Raw genomic sequence first — 14159 nt, 5'->3', positions numbered from 1 at the left:
CCCTGAGACCAAGGGGTTTACAAGCCAGAGAATTAAAGTTTGCTTCATTTTGCCCTCCCCCAACCCTGGAGAACCTCAAAGGCAACTCTGCAGGCCCAGCGGCTGGGGGAGATGTGCATGTTACAGCCTCTGCCCACTGAGCTGTAGCCTTCTGTGCCCAGGGAGCCAGACACTGCCTGGGTGGGAAGGCAGGAGGGAAATGGGGAATGGCCGAACTTTGCGAGACAATGGTGTTGTCTGGGACCGTACATAGAACAGTTTAGAGGTGGGTCTGAGTAGGGCACTGTGGCTTAGCTGGTTAAAGCACTTGCCAAATAAACAGCAGCTCCTGGGTTCAGTTACCATTGGTGCCTTGTTGCAGCTTTTGCTCACATTTACTTAAGCCCTTCTGGGACACAGAAGAGGTCTCCTCTGGCCACCCATGGAACTGCTGGCTCAGGAAAAGGCTGATTGCAGAGGTGTGTTGGGAAGAAGGAAACCACAAGTCCCAAGAGGTTTCTCCCCCTCAAGTGAGAAGCTCCTGCTGCCCACAGACCCTGACTCTCCATGGCTGCAGGAGCTGCAGAGGTTGCACCCTCAGGCTCTCTAGGCCCTGACTCCTTCACGCATTCACAAGTGTGTGTGGTGCTGACTCTCCTGTCCCAGTAATTGCAGTGAGAGCCCTGTTATTGCCAGTCACAGCAGCCCCTGCACTGGCTCCAGGCTTGTTGTTTACTTCTTCGCAACATCCCTCCCCAGTCAGCCTTTCCTGAACTAGAAGTTCCAGGGGAGGCCTCTTCTGTGTCCCAGAAGGGCATAAGTAAATGTGAGCAAAGGTTACAACAAGGCACCACTGGGAGTTGAACCCAGAATCTCCTGTTTATGAGGCAGGTGTTTTAGCCAGCTAAGCCATGGTGCCCTCCTCCAAAGTATCTTTAAAATGGCTCTTTATGTTTCCAGACAACACTTTTGACTCCCAACGTGCAGCCGTTCCCCATTTCCCTCGAGCCATGGAGTCCAGGTGGTTTCTGGCCTCCTGGGCACAGAAAGCTACAGCTCAGTGGGCAGGTGGCTTTGGCCTCCTTGCCCATGGGATGCTGTTGCAGGAAAGGCTGCTCAGCAGGGTTGGGGTTCACCTGTCAAGGAAGGGAAGAGTATTTGGGTGCAGACTGGCTAACCTAGTGAGGAGGCTTTAAACTAGGTTTGATGGGGGCAGGTGCCCAAAGCCCACAGGTAAGTGAATCACATGGACACCTGGGGGATGGGCCAGAAATGGGAGAGAGCAGGGGCTGTAACCGCAGAGATAAATGAGGGACGAGGGACCACTGGGAAGCAAAATCTAATCTGAGGAAGCACTTAGCCCCTGGCTGGCTCTGCCTGTGGAAAAGAGGAAGCAGCAAACATCTGTTACTGGAGAATGTGGATATCGATCCCACTGCCTCTCACATGCAAAGCAAACGCTCTACCACTTGAGCTAATTCCCCTGCCTGTAAGTAGCTTTTCCTGCCCCACCCACCTTATTCCAGAGCTCACAACGTCCCTTCTGATAAACCCTCATCTAAAACTCAGCAAATCTCCAGAGAAGTTGCGGTTCCCTTTGCAAGACTCTGCACAGCTCAGTTCCAATCAGCCGGTCTTCCCTAGAGCCCGGAACATCGACCGCGGCAGCGTCGCTCTTACGCCCAGTGTAGACACGGCCTGAGAGTGTCACAAACCAGCCCCAGACACATTCCTGGCTAGGACCAGTCACAGTCTGGGCTCAGTGAGGGTCCGTCCTACCTGAGACATGTGTGACACAAAAGCCTCCTGTTTCCTGCCCAGTTCCCAACACTGGCTGCAGACCCAGCGATATTTGGTGCCTTGGATGCTGTCCCTGCTGGCAGGGAGCTGTCCCGCACCCGCAGTTCATCCACCTCCCAGAGAGGCAGCAGCTCTGTGAGGGGGAGAAGCCGGGGAATTTCCCTGCTGTGTATAAAACCATCACTGGCTGGGCCAGTGCGCTGGTATCCCTCATGTCTGGAGCATCCGCCAGGGAAAAACTGAAACCACATCAGGAGATAAGAGGTCAGGGTCCCTCCTGGCAGGAGCTATAGGGAATGGGCTACCTCTACTTCTCCCCAGCAGGAAATACTGGGTCAGGGGTCCATCCACCCCTCCCCAGGAGGAGCTATGGCACCAGGGGACCCTCCACCCCCCAGCAGGCACCAATGGGTACCATGGGGGCTCACACACACACAGGTGCACACCCCTAGTGAGTTAGAGCTGAGCTCTGTCCCCAGCTCTCTGCTCCACCCACCCGTGTACTGACTCCCTCACTGCTATGGGGCTGTTTGCATTGGTCCCAGAGAGTGGCAATATCAACAACAACAGTCCATCTGGCTCTGTGGTGCAACGGAAAGCACATTGGACTTCTAAGCTGCACTGGTTAATGTGAGCCCAGCTAGACATTCAAAGGTTGTGGGTTCAAGTCCCACCAGAGTCACTTTAGCTGCTTCCTCATTTCCAGGCTGCAGCTTTTACAGACCAGTCAGTCCTTAGGCTGACACTGAGGTGGCCTGGCATCCAGGCAATTCCCAGCAGACCCCATTAAGGGTGGAGGGAAGGGCTAGGACTTGGGGGTTAGGATGGGGGTTGTTCTGAGAGGCTGCAGGTGCCAATAGACCCTCTGTGTCTCCTACCAGTGCTGTGCAACACGCAGGCTCCGAGCTTTGTTGGAAAAAAGCACCAGTCTAGACGCGGATCTTTCGAAAAATAAAACCTTTTCCAAAAGATCCCTTAATACTTATCTTAAGGGTTTATTTTCTGAAGGATCCGGCAAAGCTCCAAGCTGGAAAAAAGCAGAAGCCATTTTTATGCAAATGAAGCGAGGGGTATTTCAATCCCCGCATCATTAGCAATTGCGATGTGTCTAATTTACATCCCTTTTACGGATGCAGTCTAGACACAGCCTTAGTGTAGATGTAGCCTCTGTGAGTTACCAGCAGTGGGGCCGTTATTGTCGGCATCTAACTAATTGCACCATTAGGCCATGTCTTCACTCAGGTGGAGATCACTGCTGCAATCCATTTTCCAGAGCTTGATTTAGCAAGTCTAGCTAAGCCTCTCTAAATCAAACCCCTAGGGCACCTCCTGCTCTTTGCTACTATCCTACTCCCACTGTGAGGGCACCACCAAGCTCAACTGAAGGTAAAAGCAACTCCAGATACATGTTGAAGAATGGTGAGAAGAAAAAACCCATTGACCTGGCAACAAGGCACCACTGGGAGTTGAACCCAGGATCCCCTGCTTACAAGGCAGGTGCTTTAGCCAACTAAGCCATGGTGCCCTCCTTGTAAGCAGCCCTAAAACTGTTCTACTTTATGGTGCCAGACACCCCCTTCCCATTCCAAAGTGCAGCCATTCCCCATTCCCCTCCAGCTCTTGCCATGACTCAAGGTCTGTGCAGCCCAAGACATTTGATTGGCAGCTGGAACCCAAAACCTTTTTGTCAATTGTAGCAGCAGGCCCCAAAGGGACAGACCCAAGGCAGCCGCCTGGTCCTAAGGCCAGGCCTGCAGCCAGGGGGAGGGAGAAGAATCTCTCCTTTCAGCTGGAGTTGAATCAGCCACCTAAGGGCACTTGCCGAGCACCCGCTACAGGCCTCTGCTCTGCCAGCTGAGCTATGGAAGGTGCCTGGGGCAGGCTGCTTTGCCCAGGTGGCCCTTGGACGAGTGCCAGGACAAGAGCCCCCGAAGGGGCCGGCCTCCCAGGGGAGGGGCAGAGGAACCCAGCAGCACAGGAGTGTCACAGGCGCTTCACCCGCAGAGGGACCCTTGAGTGATCCAGGCAGAAACGCCGCGTCTCGCTCCCTGCAGCTCCCCTTGCTGCCCTGGCAGGCGCTGCCCCTTCTCCCACTGGCCTGGGCCTGGCCTCCCTCCCCCGCCCGGCACCACAGAAAGCCCCTTGGCGTGAGCCTGGGCAAGCCAGAGGCCTCAGGCCTGTCCCCTCTGAGGGGCTTGTGCCTCGGCCTCCTCTGCCCTTGGTGCCGGCTCTCCCGGCTGCCCCTGAGCGCTGCTGGCCAAAGGAGGCAGCAAGGCAGGAGAGGGGGGAGGAGCAAGTCCCGCTGAGGCCGACAGCTCGGGCTCAAGCCTCCAGCCCCAGCACAAAACCTCCAGCTGGGCCCGTGTGGCTCCCTCCTGCCCCCGCACACGCTCACAGGGGGAAACGTGCCCCATGTTCCATCCCCGCGCCAGGCCTGGGCGACGGGCTCAGCCCTCCAGCAGCCCACAGGGCCTGTGAGGGACGGACTGAGAGCAGAACCACCTTAGTGAACCTCAAGGCAAGGAAGCCAAAAAGCCTGGAGCACAAGGACCTCCCAGCAACCACCCCAGCCCGTCCCACTGAGATTTAAACTCAGATTGGAGGATTCAGAGTCATTAGTACTTCCCCTTACACCTAGACAGAAGGCCTGAGGTAGACAGCTGGGGCACTCAGTTCTCAGTCTGGCCTCTGCTCTCCTGGCTTCCCTCCGGCTGCTTCATCTCTCAGGACTCTCTGGCTACGTCTACACGGCACTTTTATTTTGGAATAAGCTCTTCTGGAACAGTTATTTCAAAATAGCACGTCTACACTGCAGGGAAACCTCAAAATGAGTCTGAGGAGGCTTCCCTAATGTAGACGTGTTACCTTGATTTAGAGCCCCAGGGGGAATAACTCAGAATGGCCCTGGGGAGGGGATATTTTGAAATAGCAGAAGTGGAGCATGTACACGCGCCTCATTTTGAAATAGCTATTTCAGAATAGGCATTTTTCTGCGTACAGTGAGGTCTACAGAAGTTGGAATTAGCCGTCCGTTATTTCAGAGTTACTTCAAAATAACGGAATTGCTGTGTAGACTCTTGCCTTGTTATTTTGGAATAACGGCCATTGTTTCAAAATAACTTTTCTGTGTGGACAGAACCTCTGTCCTGCCCCAGTTCTGATGCTTTCTGGACAAACTCCATGTTAGGACCAGTCACAATCTGGGGTCAGTGAGGGTCCGTCCCACCTGAGATGTGTGTTCTACAAAAGCCTCCTGTTCCCCACCCACTTCTCAATACTGGCTGCAGACACTTTTTTTCATATGGGCGTGTAGCTCAGTGGCAGAGTGTTTGACTGCAGATCCTATGGTCCTTGGTTTAAATCCAAGCGCCCCCTGCGAGAGTGTCTGTTTAATAGAGACATTTCCTTTGTATGTGAACTCTTTGAATGAATACAAACCTGTAGGCTACATCTACATGGCAGGGTTTTTGCTCAATGTTCTTGCACAAAAACATGCAGAGCACAGCACGAGTGTTCTTGCATAAGTAAATTTGCACTACATTGTTGGAAAACAGTGCTTCTTCCAGAAGAGTTATTCCTCTCCCCACGAGGAATAAGCCCTCTTGCACAAGAGCTCTTCCACAAGAGGGCAGTGTAGACAGGCAACATGAATTTCTTGTGCAATAAACCCGTATGGCTAAAATGCCCATCAGAGTTTTCTTGCACAAGAGAGCAACCACACTGCCATGGATGCTCTTGCACAAAAGCACATCTCTTGTGCAAAGTACTTGGCAGTGTGGACGTGCTCTTGTGGAAGACCTTTTGCACAAGAACGCTTACACAAAACAGTTCTTACACAAGAAGGCTGCAGTGTAGACGTAGACGTCGTGTTATGATGGTGTTTAGGTCAGTAACTGGGGCCACTAAATGGTGCTTGTGACATGTAACCTAGGGATTCATGTTGGATCCCCTCAGGCACCGGCCACTCAGAGACTGCTCAGAACTGGATTTTTCTGCCAACTGGCACGAGGATTCCTGAAAATAAGTGGCGGAACAGCTCTGCACAAGAGGGTTTTTTTGTGCAAGAAGGAGCAGTGTAGACAGCTTCTTCTTGCACAAAAGTCTCTGCTGCAAAAATGATGGCTCATATGGTATGCAAATGAGGTGTGGCAATATTCATCCCCACACCTCATTTGCGTATCTTATTGCACAACAATGTGTGGTGCAGACATTGCCAAGGAAGCCAAACCCTGGCATTACCAAGGATTTGCAGCAAGCCAGTATTTCACCAGCGGGTCCCACTGAGGTCGTGGTGCAGGATTCAGACTCACTTGCCGAGGAAGGCTCTAGAATCTTCCTGCTTTGCACAACATTTTTGAAGCTTAGACAGAAAGCACGGGGGCCATGTTTACACTGACGGGTTCTTGAGCAAGCAATATGCCAATGAGGCTAAGCGTGGACTATCACACTGCTCCTTCATGCACAAGAAACCCCCGTGACAATAAGCAGCGGAACGGCTCTGCACACGAAGGCTCTGTCTGCACTGGTGGCTTCTTGCACAAGAACACGGCCACACAGGGCTGCTGACGCAGGTGACCAGGTGGTTGGCAGCAGTGTTGTGGGCCGGGCACATGCCCCAGGCCTCCTGGACATATGGAACCTCCCTCTGTGGCTTGGGCTGGAGGAACCTGCCCCCTGCAGGGAGCCTTGGGCCAGCCACTGCAGCAGCAGGAATTTGGGAATCACGTCACCCCACTGGGGCAATGGAGGGAAGAGAAGGGTTTTCCCTGCCATTAGGGAAAGCAGGCCAGGCCAAGGCCCTTTTAGCCACTGGGGCTGTGCAGGCTGGAGCCTCCTCCTATGAGCTCTCTGCTCTGCTTCCTGCAAAGGTCTCAGCCTCTTGTGTGTCTCTGCTTCCCTGTCCATAGCAGGCAGCTAAAGGCTGGGTGAGGACAATCACCACAGCAAACATTTCAGTGGCCAGCATGGGGCTTGAACCCATGACCTTAGCATTATTAGCACTACGCTCTAAGCAACTGAGCTAGCCGGCCTGCCAAGACTAAGCTCACAAATGGCCCTTTCTGAAAGGCACCTCCAGCAGTTGCCAGGATGACTGGACCTGCCAAGGGCTCTTCTCTGACAGCGCCACTAGTGACTCACTGTGACGTGGGCTGGCTAGTCCAGTTGGTTTGAGGTGTCACGGAAATCCAGACTCAGGGTTGGAAGGAGAAAAACACTTTTATTAAGAGCTGTGGGAAGTTTCAAAAGAAAGACTTCCAAAATCAAATGTCCATGGTAACCTTATATACATTCATGGTTGCACACAAAATAGAATAGACATCACATAAGCTAGTGACAGCGTTACTATTGGCTTAATGCTTAAAGCTACTTTTATCTCAATATGCAGAGATAAACTTAGTTGCATGGGTGTTAGTCTCATCCTTGCAGCAGAAAAGCTAGATCAGGCTGGTTTTAGTAGGTTCACTATCTCTCAGGGTACGTCTAGACTACCGGGTTTTGTCGACAGAAGTTTTGTCGACAGTATCTGTCGACAAAACTTCTGTCGACAAAGAGCGTCCAGACACATTGAGAACTCTGTCGACTGAAGGTGTTATGCCTCGTAAAATGAAGTATACCAGCGTCGACAAAACTGCTGAGTTCTGTCGACTTTATGTCGACAGAACTCAGCGGTAGTGTAGACGTTGGTATAGTTTTGTCAACAAAAGTCCACTTTTGTCAACAAAACTCAGTAGTCTAGACACACCCTCACACACAACGCAAGGTCACGTTCAGTCAGTTGCACACACACTTCACATTGTTCCTTTTAACAAAATACATTTTCCTTCTCAGAAGTTTGGTCATGGTTGCTGGCGTCAGCATGGCATGTCACCCATCCTGTCACACTTGGTGCCAGAAGAACAAAGCTTTCAAAGGAGTTTGAATTCCCTCCATCTCCCCATGCTGCATCGGTAAAAGAAATCCTGAAACCGTCCCCTTCTCCTGTCCCTGGAGAGATGGAAATGGAGCCGTTCCTTGTGGGGAAAGAAGTGGGTGTGTCAGGAGGGGGATTTGTGCTCAAACCTCCGCACAGACCAGAACCCTCCATTAGGGGCAAGAAAGAGCCTTGAGTCAGGCACTTGAGAACTCTCGGTTCCTGCTACCCTATGATGGCATATTAGGAAAGCTGTTGCACACAGCCTGGCTAGCTCAATTGGTAGAACATGAGACTCTTAATTTCAGGGTTATGGGTTCAATCCCCATGCTGGGTGATGCCCTTCTTTAACTCACATTCTCAGCCTACAAGCAATTCACTCTCAGCTTTCACCAGGGTTTTAGAAAGAAAAAGTCTAGTCCTGGGGTCCAGCTTTAGTAAAAGCAGAGAAAAAACAAGCTGCAAGTTCCATTTTCTGAGGAGAAGGGAAGAGGATTTTCTTCTCCACATCAGCCCAGGGAGGAGAAAAAACCTTCGGCCTGCTGATTTTCCCCTGTCAGCTTCTGTAGCTTCACCTCCTTCCACAGCAGCTCCAGCTTTGAGCTACAAATCTCAAGGGGCTGGTGGGGAAATGAGGAGCTGGCAGCTCGGGTTAGTGGCTTCCCTGAGAACAAGAGGTGGAGTGTTCACAAGGTGCATCCCCTCCCCCGCAGAGCAGGGTGTTAGAAGGACTGAGTAACAGAACAGTCAGACACGTTCCACCAAAGCCAAAGTGTGTTTCTGTGGGGTAGTGATTTTCGCTGTTGCCTAACATGCAAAAGGTCCCTGGTTGAAAGACAGGCTCTGCTCTTATTGCTGCTCCCCTGGGTGCCCAGGTAAGTGCAACTGCTGCTTACTAGCCTGTTCATGAGCCCAACACCCATGTGACAGAGGGGCGTGACATCAGCTGAGAATGCCCCTTGCTGCCAGCCTGGGGAAGGGAGATGAATCAGGCCAGGCAGCAACTGGAGGCTTGTGGCTTGGCTTCCCCTGCCCTGGCAGGCTGGTGCATTGGGCAGCTTCTGCCTGCTGCCTCCCTTGTGTGACTTGCCCAGTGTCCACAGGCCAAATGTCAGAAAAGCTTCTTCCAAAAAAAGCAGAAGAAAAAGCTACACAAATTGGGTTTTGAAATTTGCGTAGGTTTTTCCAGAAGAGCCGTGCAGTGTAGACACAGCGGCTACGTCTACACTGGCCCCTTTTCCGAAAGGGGCATGTTAATTTTACAGGTCGTAATAGGGAAATCCGCGGGGGATTTAAATATCCCCTGCGGCATTTAAATAAAAATGTCCACCGCTTTTTACCAGCTTTTAGAAAAGCCGGAAAAAAGCGGCGGACATTTTTATTTAAATGCCGCGGGGGATATTTAAATCCCCCGCGGATTTCCCTATTACGACCTGTAAAATTAGCATGCCCCTTTCAGAAAAGAGGCCAGTGTAGACGAGCCCCAGGTGTCCTTTCTGATGGGACAGGCCAAGTTCTTCTCAGGGTTTGGGTACCATGTTGCTCTAGAAAGGCTTGTGGCCAAAATACAGACCTCGCTGTGAGCAGGATTTGAACCTGCGCAGGGAAACCCTATTGGATTTCTAGTCCAATACCTTAACCACTCGGCCATCACAGCTCTAAGTAACAGTAGGCCAGGGAAACTGGTAAATAATCTCAGTGCCCAGGCCTGACGTCACCTGACCCACAGAATTCACACAGCAAACCATTTCAGCAGTCATGCAGAGGGGTCCTGGGTGCTCTGGTCTGAGGCTGCCTTAGAGGTGAGTTCAAGGGAAAACTTCACAAAGGAGATTCCATGCAGCCAGGCCATGGGGGTCTCTGAAATTGCCCCTGTCCCACCTGGCTGTTGCCAAGGTTGCTCTGTGAGGTCACTGCCTCCCAGCCAATGAGCTGAGGTGCTGTAAAAGTTCCTTGTGATGTCACTGCTGCCTGGCAGGCTCATGTCGTGCCACTAGCCAGCCTCTTGGCATGTGTGAGCTGCTCCCCCTGCCTCCCTCACTCAGGGCTGGCTCTGGGGCTCACACACGGAACATCAGAGGCTGCCAGGGGCCCTCCTGTGGGGCTGTGAGTGTTGCTCCCCCTGCTGTACAGACAGGGCCATAGAGCATCAGGAAACTGCAGGGGCAGGAGACACTTCCCTGGATTCGGGAGGGAGATGAGATGTCAAGACCCATGACTTGGAGCCATCTGCCTATACCTATGGAAAGCTGATTTTCAGAGGGGTGTGATCAGCCCTTCCTGTGTATCTGGCTTCTTCAAAGGGGCTTCATTAGGAGCTAAAAGTTGAAGAAGGGCCATTTAGAAAGCTGAATTTCTTTCCCTGGCAGGCTTTTCTGTGTGCGCCAATGGCCTAATGGACAAGGCACTGGCCTCCTAAGGCAGGGATTGTGGGTTCAAGTCCCACCTGGGGTGACAGTTTCCTTGTAGTTCACTGACAAATAGTTTGCATTCCTTTGCTCTCCAAAATAGTTGGCAAGGATGCCCTGCAGTTACTGTCTCCCTTGCGGCAGAAGCTGTCCAGACTCCTCACTAGCTTGTGTTAGGTGCAGATCTGGTTGCTAAAACCCCAGGTATTCAAAGTCAGAATGAAGAGGCACATTTTACTCTAGAAGGCCCAGGAGTGACAGCCAGAGGGAGGTGGCTATAGCAGAACAGGGTCTGCCTGGAGACAAAGAGGAGTGTGAGGATGAGAAGGCCCATGAGAGGCAGAGACTCCAGAGCAGTGGGGTGGTTAGTTATTTGGTCTGTCAAACTGACAGACAATCCCCAGGCCCTGAGCATGGTGCGGGCAAGGCCCATGGGGCAGTTTGCCTGGTGGGGTTTGGCGGGTGGAGAAGCTGTGAAGCTCTATGAGTGGATAAGGTCCCTGGCTGAGCTGCGCCACCTGCCGTGTGTGTGACTCAAACTGTCCCTCGTCCCCTTTTGTGTGTCTGTTGCGCTTCCGGCGTCTTTCCTCAGGCACGTTCATCCAGCAAAGACCCCCCCAGCGATCTTGTATCTTCCTTTGTGCAACTCAGCCACAGACACAGCCAGGGCTGGAAGGAAATTGCTGCACTTTGGGAGTCAAAGGTGTTGTCTGGGACCATAGAGCAGTTTTACCCAACAGCTTGAGGGGGGCACCATGGCTTAGCTTGCTCCGTCTAAACAGAAGAGCCTGGGTTCAACTCCCAGTGGTGCCTTGTTGCTTCCTTTGCTCACATTTTCCCAGGTCCTTCTGGGACACAGAAGAGGCCTCCCCTGGCCACCCATGAAACTGCTTGGCTGACCCAGGACCTGAAAGGGGCCATTACGCAAAGACCAGAAGTGGTGACGCTGGGGCAGTGGCTGCCCTGTGCTCTCCGTGGTGTGAGGAGCTGGGCAGGAGAGGAGTCCCAGAGGTTGTTGGGTGGGAGAGTAGAGTTTATCAGACTTTGGGCTAAGCTCTAGAGCAGCCAAGGGAGAGGTGGGGAAGTGACTTCTGGATACTCTGTGTGGCCCGGGGATGTGGACCAAGAGCCGTCCTTGTGTTTTTTGCCATAAAGTGTTGTTTCTGGGTCCTTTGCCTAAGATTGAGCACGTCTGCCTTCCAGAGAGCCATGTCACAGGCACAAGCCCCCAGAGACCCCTTCAGGGACACATCACAGGTCCAAGCAAGGGGCAGAAACACTGGACATTGTCATTGTCTGGGCCAGAGATAAAAGACCCTCTTGGAGCTGTGATCCGAGGGGAAGTCTCTGCAGGCCCGGCAGTCCAGGTGGAGGAATGCAGACATTTATGAACATAAAAACGGCCGTACTGAGTCAGACCAAATGTCCGTCTAGCCCAGTGTCCTGTCTGCCGACAGTGGCCAGCACCAGGTGCCCCGGAGGGGGTGGACCGAATACAATGATCAAGCGATTTGTCTCCTGCCATCCGTCTGCAGCCTCTGACAAACAGAGGCCAGGGACACCATTTTATCCCCTGGCTACTAGCCTTTTATGGACCTACCCTCCATGAAATTATCTAACATATGGTCCAATGGCTGATGGCCTTGCAGAGAAAGGCCACCTCCCCCCTCCTGCATCCTAGACCAAGTCAGAGCCAAGGTCAACCAATTGCGGGAGGGGTACGTGAGGGCCCGTGAGGGCAGGTCCCGCTCTGGGGAAGCACCGCAGCACTGTGCATACTGTGAGGAACTGGACCGAATCCCGGGGTGTGGGAGCCCCTGTCTCCAGGGATAGTTGTGGAGTCTGGGATGGAGACACCTGGGCAGCAGCAGCTGCAGCTTCAGGATGACAACGCTGATGACCTGCAGCGCCAGGAGACGCAGGAGGACTCCCAAACGGCTTCAGGCAGCGGGGAGGGAACATCAGGTGAGTGCTGGGAGGTTGCAACACACAGGACATGTCAACACTTGCATCCTCTTTCCAGAGAGGGATGCAAATGGAGACATTCGAAATTCTACATGGAACCAGGATTTAAATATCCCGCGCTATATTTGCATAATCGTATCTGGGCGCTGTTTCAAAATACTTTATTATGAAATAAAAAACACTGTTTAGATGCAGTTATTTGGAGAGAAAACCCTTCTTCCGAAATAACCCTTAAACTCTCCCCTCTGGTCTGGACCTAACAGCAGTGTCAGCGTTTGCTAGTCGGGGCTCTGGACAACACCTGCACAGAGGGAGATGGCAAATGCGGGACGCCCTGGCCAACTGTCCCAATGTCTCACAGCAGAAAAGACAGCAAAAGAGGCCAATGCAAACAGCCCCTGGCAGCGAGGGAGTCAGCACGTCGGTGGGTGGGACAGGGAGCTGGGGGCAGAGCTGGGCTCTAACTCACTGGGTGCCCTTGGCCCATTCAGTGAATCTCTCCCTGCCTCCATGGCCCTGTCTGTACAGCAGGGACAGCAACACTCACAGGCCCACAGGAGGAGGCTGGTTTGATGCTTCACCCCATGGCCCAGCAAGGAGCCCCCAGGCTCCCCCTGTGTTCTGGGAGCCAGGTTTGCCTTGTGAATTCTGTGGGGCAGGTGAGGTGAGGCCTAGGCACTGGGATTAGTTACCAGTTTCTCTGGCCCTGGGGCATTGCTAAGCTCACAGCTGTGATGGCCGAGTGGTTAAGGCATTGATCTAGAAATCCAATAGGGTTTCCCTGTGCAGGTTCAAATCCTGCTCACAGTGAGGCCTGTGTTTTGGCCACGCCCTAACCAGGGCAACAAGCTGCACAACCCCTGAGCCACTCTCCCTGTCCCCAGTCAATCCCTTTCTGCACCTTCCGAGAGAGACAGTGGCCATGGTGCCTCATTATGGGTCCCTGAGCTCTAGGGAAACTCTCAGCTCCTGCAGCCTCTGCCCCTTGCTCAGCACCCCATGGCTCAGTCCTACCCCGGGGGCTGCCCTGCTCTAGAGTGTGATAGGAGTTGAGTGAGAGGATGAAACATCTGGGCCTGCCCCCATAGGTCCATCCATGAAGGGCAGAAATGCTGGGGATATGATGTGGGTCACTCCTCCCGAGGCGCACAGCCCCCCCCCCCCGTGTTGGGAGCAAAGGGTCTAGAGAAGTATTGGGGGGGGGCCTTGTTCCCTGCTCTTGCTCTGCCTTGGGCAAAGAATTAGTAACAGAATATTTGTCCAAGTTTATGTACAGAAAAAAATTGACAAGCATGTTTCTGTGGGGTGGTGGTTATCGTGTTTGCTTAATGTGCAAAAGGCTCCTGGTTCAAAGCCAAGCAGAAATGGGGGACAGGAAGGTTCTGCTCTGATTTGTGTCTCCCCAGATAAACACAGCTCCTGCTGCTTGGGATAAGCCCAACTCCCAGGCTGAGTAAACCAAGGAACAGCAGGAGCCCTGTCCTAACAGCAGGAGCCCTGTCCTAGAAAGGGAGGTAGGGACCAGTGTGTGTATGGCCCAGACAGCCAGCCCCAGGCTGGGAGAGCAGAGCTGCCCAACAGCTCTAGTGCTCCTCAGCCCCCAGGAGGGCACATTGGTGCTAACAACAGGCTCATGTGATGCCACATTCCAGCCAGGCCCACACAGAGTGTTTCTTGTGGTGTCACCTGATTTCCTGCAAGTGCAGCCCTTGTACCTGCCCCCTGGAAGAATAGCGCCCCAGGCTGTAGCTCAGCTTTCATTCTACCAGGCAGTTTGTGAGGGCAGCTCTAAACAAACCCATTAACTTGAAATTATTAGCCCCTACTAGCACCTGCTAAAGCCTGGGATTGAACCAGGGACCTTTAGATCTTCAGTCAAACGCTCTCCCAATTGAGTTACTTTGGCTGTGGTAAAAGGCCTGTCTGGCCTGTAATTCTCTGTCCAGGATGTTTGGCCGCATGTCGTCATGCCCTGCCCAGGAAGGCCAGACTGGCCTTTCCACAGTGCCTCTCCCCCACAGCCCAGAGCCAAGGTTCCCTCTAAGCCAGGCCTGGGCAATACAGGCCAGCGGGCTGGATCCAGCCCATGAAGCCAC

At 53.0% G+C, this 14159-nt stretch overlaps 7 non-coding genes across 7 annotated transcripts; 3 read left to right on the top strand and 4 right to left on the bottom strand.

Moving 5' to 3' along the window:
* Positions 1 to 2356: 2356 nt before the first annotated feature.
* Positions 2357 to 2461, top strand: TRNAR-UCU (transfer RNA arginine (anticodon UCU)). The gene is made up of 2 exons: positions 2357 to 2393; positions 2426 to 2461. It is a non-coding gene; the product is annotated as a tRNA-Arg (tRNA).
* Positions 2462 to 3230: 769 nt separating this feature from the next.
* On the bottom strand, positions 3231 to 3304 carry TRNAT-UGU (transfer RNA threonine (anticodon UGU)). Its single transcript has one exon. It is a non-coding gene; the product is annotated as a tRNA-Thr (tRNA).
* A 3431-nt stretch (positions 3305 to 6735) lies between these two features.
* Positions 6736 to 6809, bottom strand: TRNAI-AAU (transfer RNA isoleucine (anticodon AAU)). The gene has a single exon. It is a non-coding gene; the product is annotated as a tRNA-Ile (tRNA).
* Positions 6810 to 7954: 1145 nt separating this feature from the next.
* On the top strand, positions 7955 to 8027 carry TRNAK-CUU (transfer RNA lysine (anticodon CUU)). The gene has a single exon. It is a non-coding gene; the product is annotated as a tRNA-Lys (tRNA).
* Positions 8028 to 9265: 1238 nt separating this feature from the next.
* TRNAS-AGA (transfer RNA serine (anticodon AGA)) lies at positions 9266 to 9347 on the bottom strand. The gene has a single exon. It is a non-coding gene; the product is annotated as a tRNA-Ser (tRNA).
* A 3444-nt stretch (positions 9348 to 12791) lies between these two features.
* On the top strand, positions 12792 to 12873 carry TRNAS-AGA (transfer RNA serine (anticodon AGA)). The gene has a single exon. It is a non-coding gene; the product is annotated as a tRNA-Ser (tRNA).
* A 1023-nt stretch (positions 12874 to 13896) lies between these two features.
* Positions 13897 to 13969, bottom strand: TRNAF-GAA (transfer RNA phenylalanine (anticodon GAA)). The gene has a single exon. It is a non-coding gene; the product is annotated as a tRNA-Phe (tRNA).
* Between the last annotated feature and the right edge of the window lie 190 nt (positions 13970 to 14159).

The sequence above is a fragment of the Pelodiscus sinensis genome, chromosome 26 (genome assembly GCF_049634645.1).
Source record: "Pelodiscus sinensis isolate JC-2024 chromosome 26, ASM4963464v1, whole genome shotgun sequence".
Lineage (NCBI taxonomy): Eukaryota > Metazoa > Chordata > Testudines > Trionychidae > Pelodiscus > Pelodiscus sinensis.
This window is presented reverse-complemented; position numbering and strand designations above follow the sequence as displayed.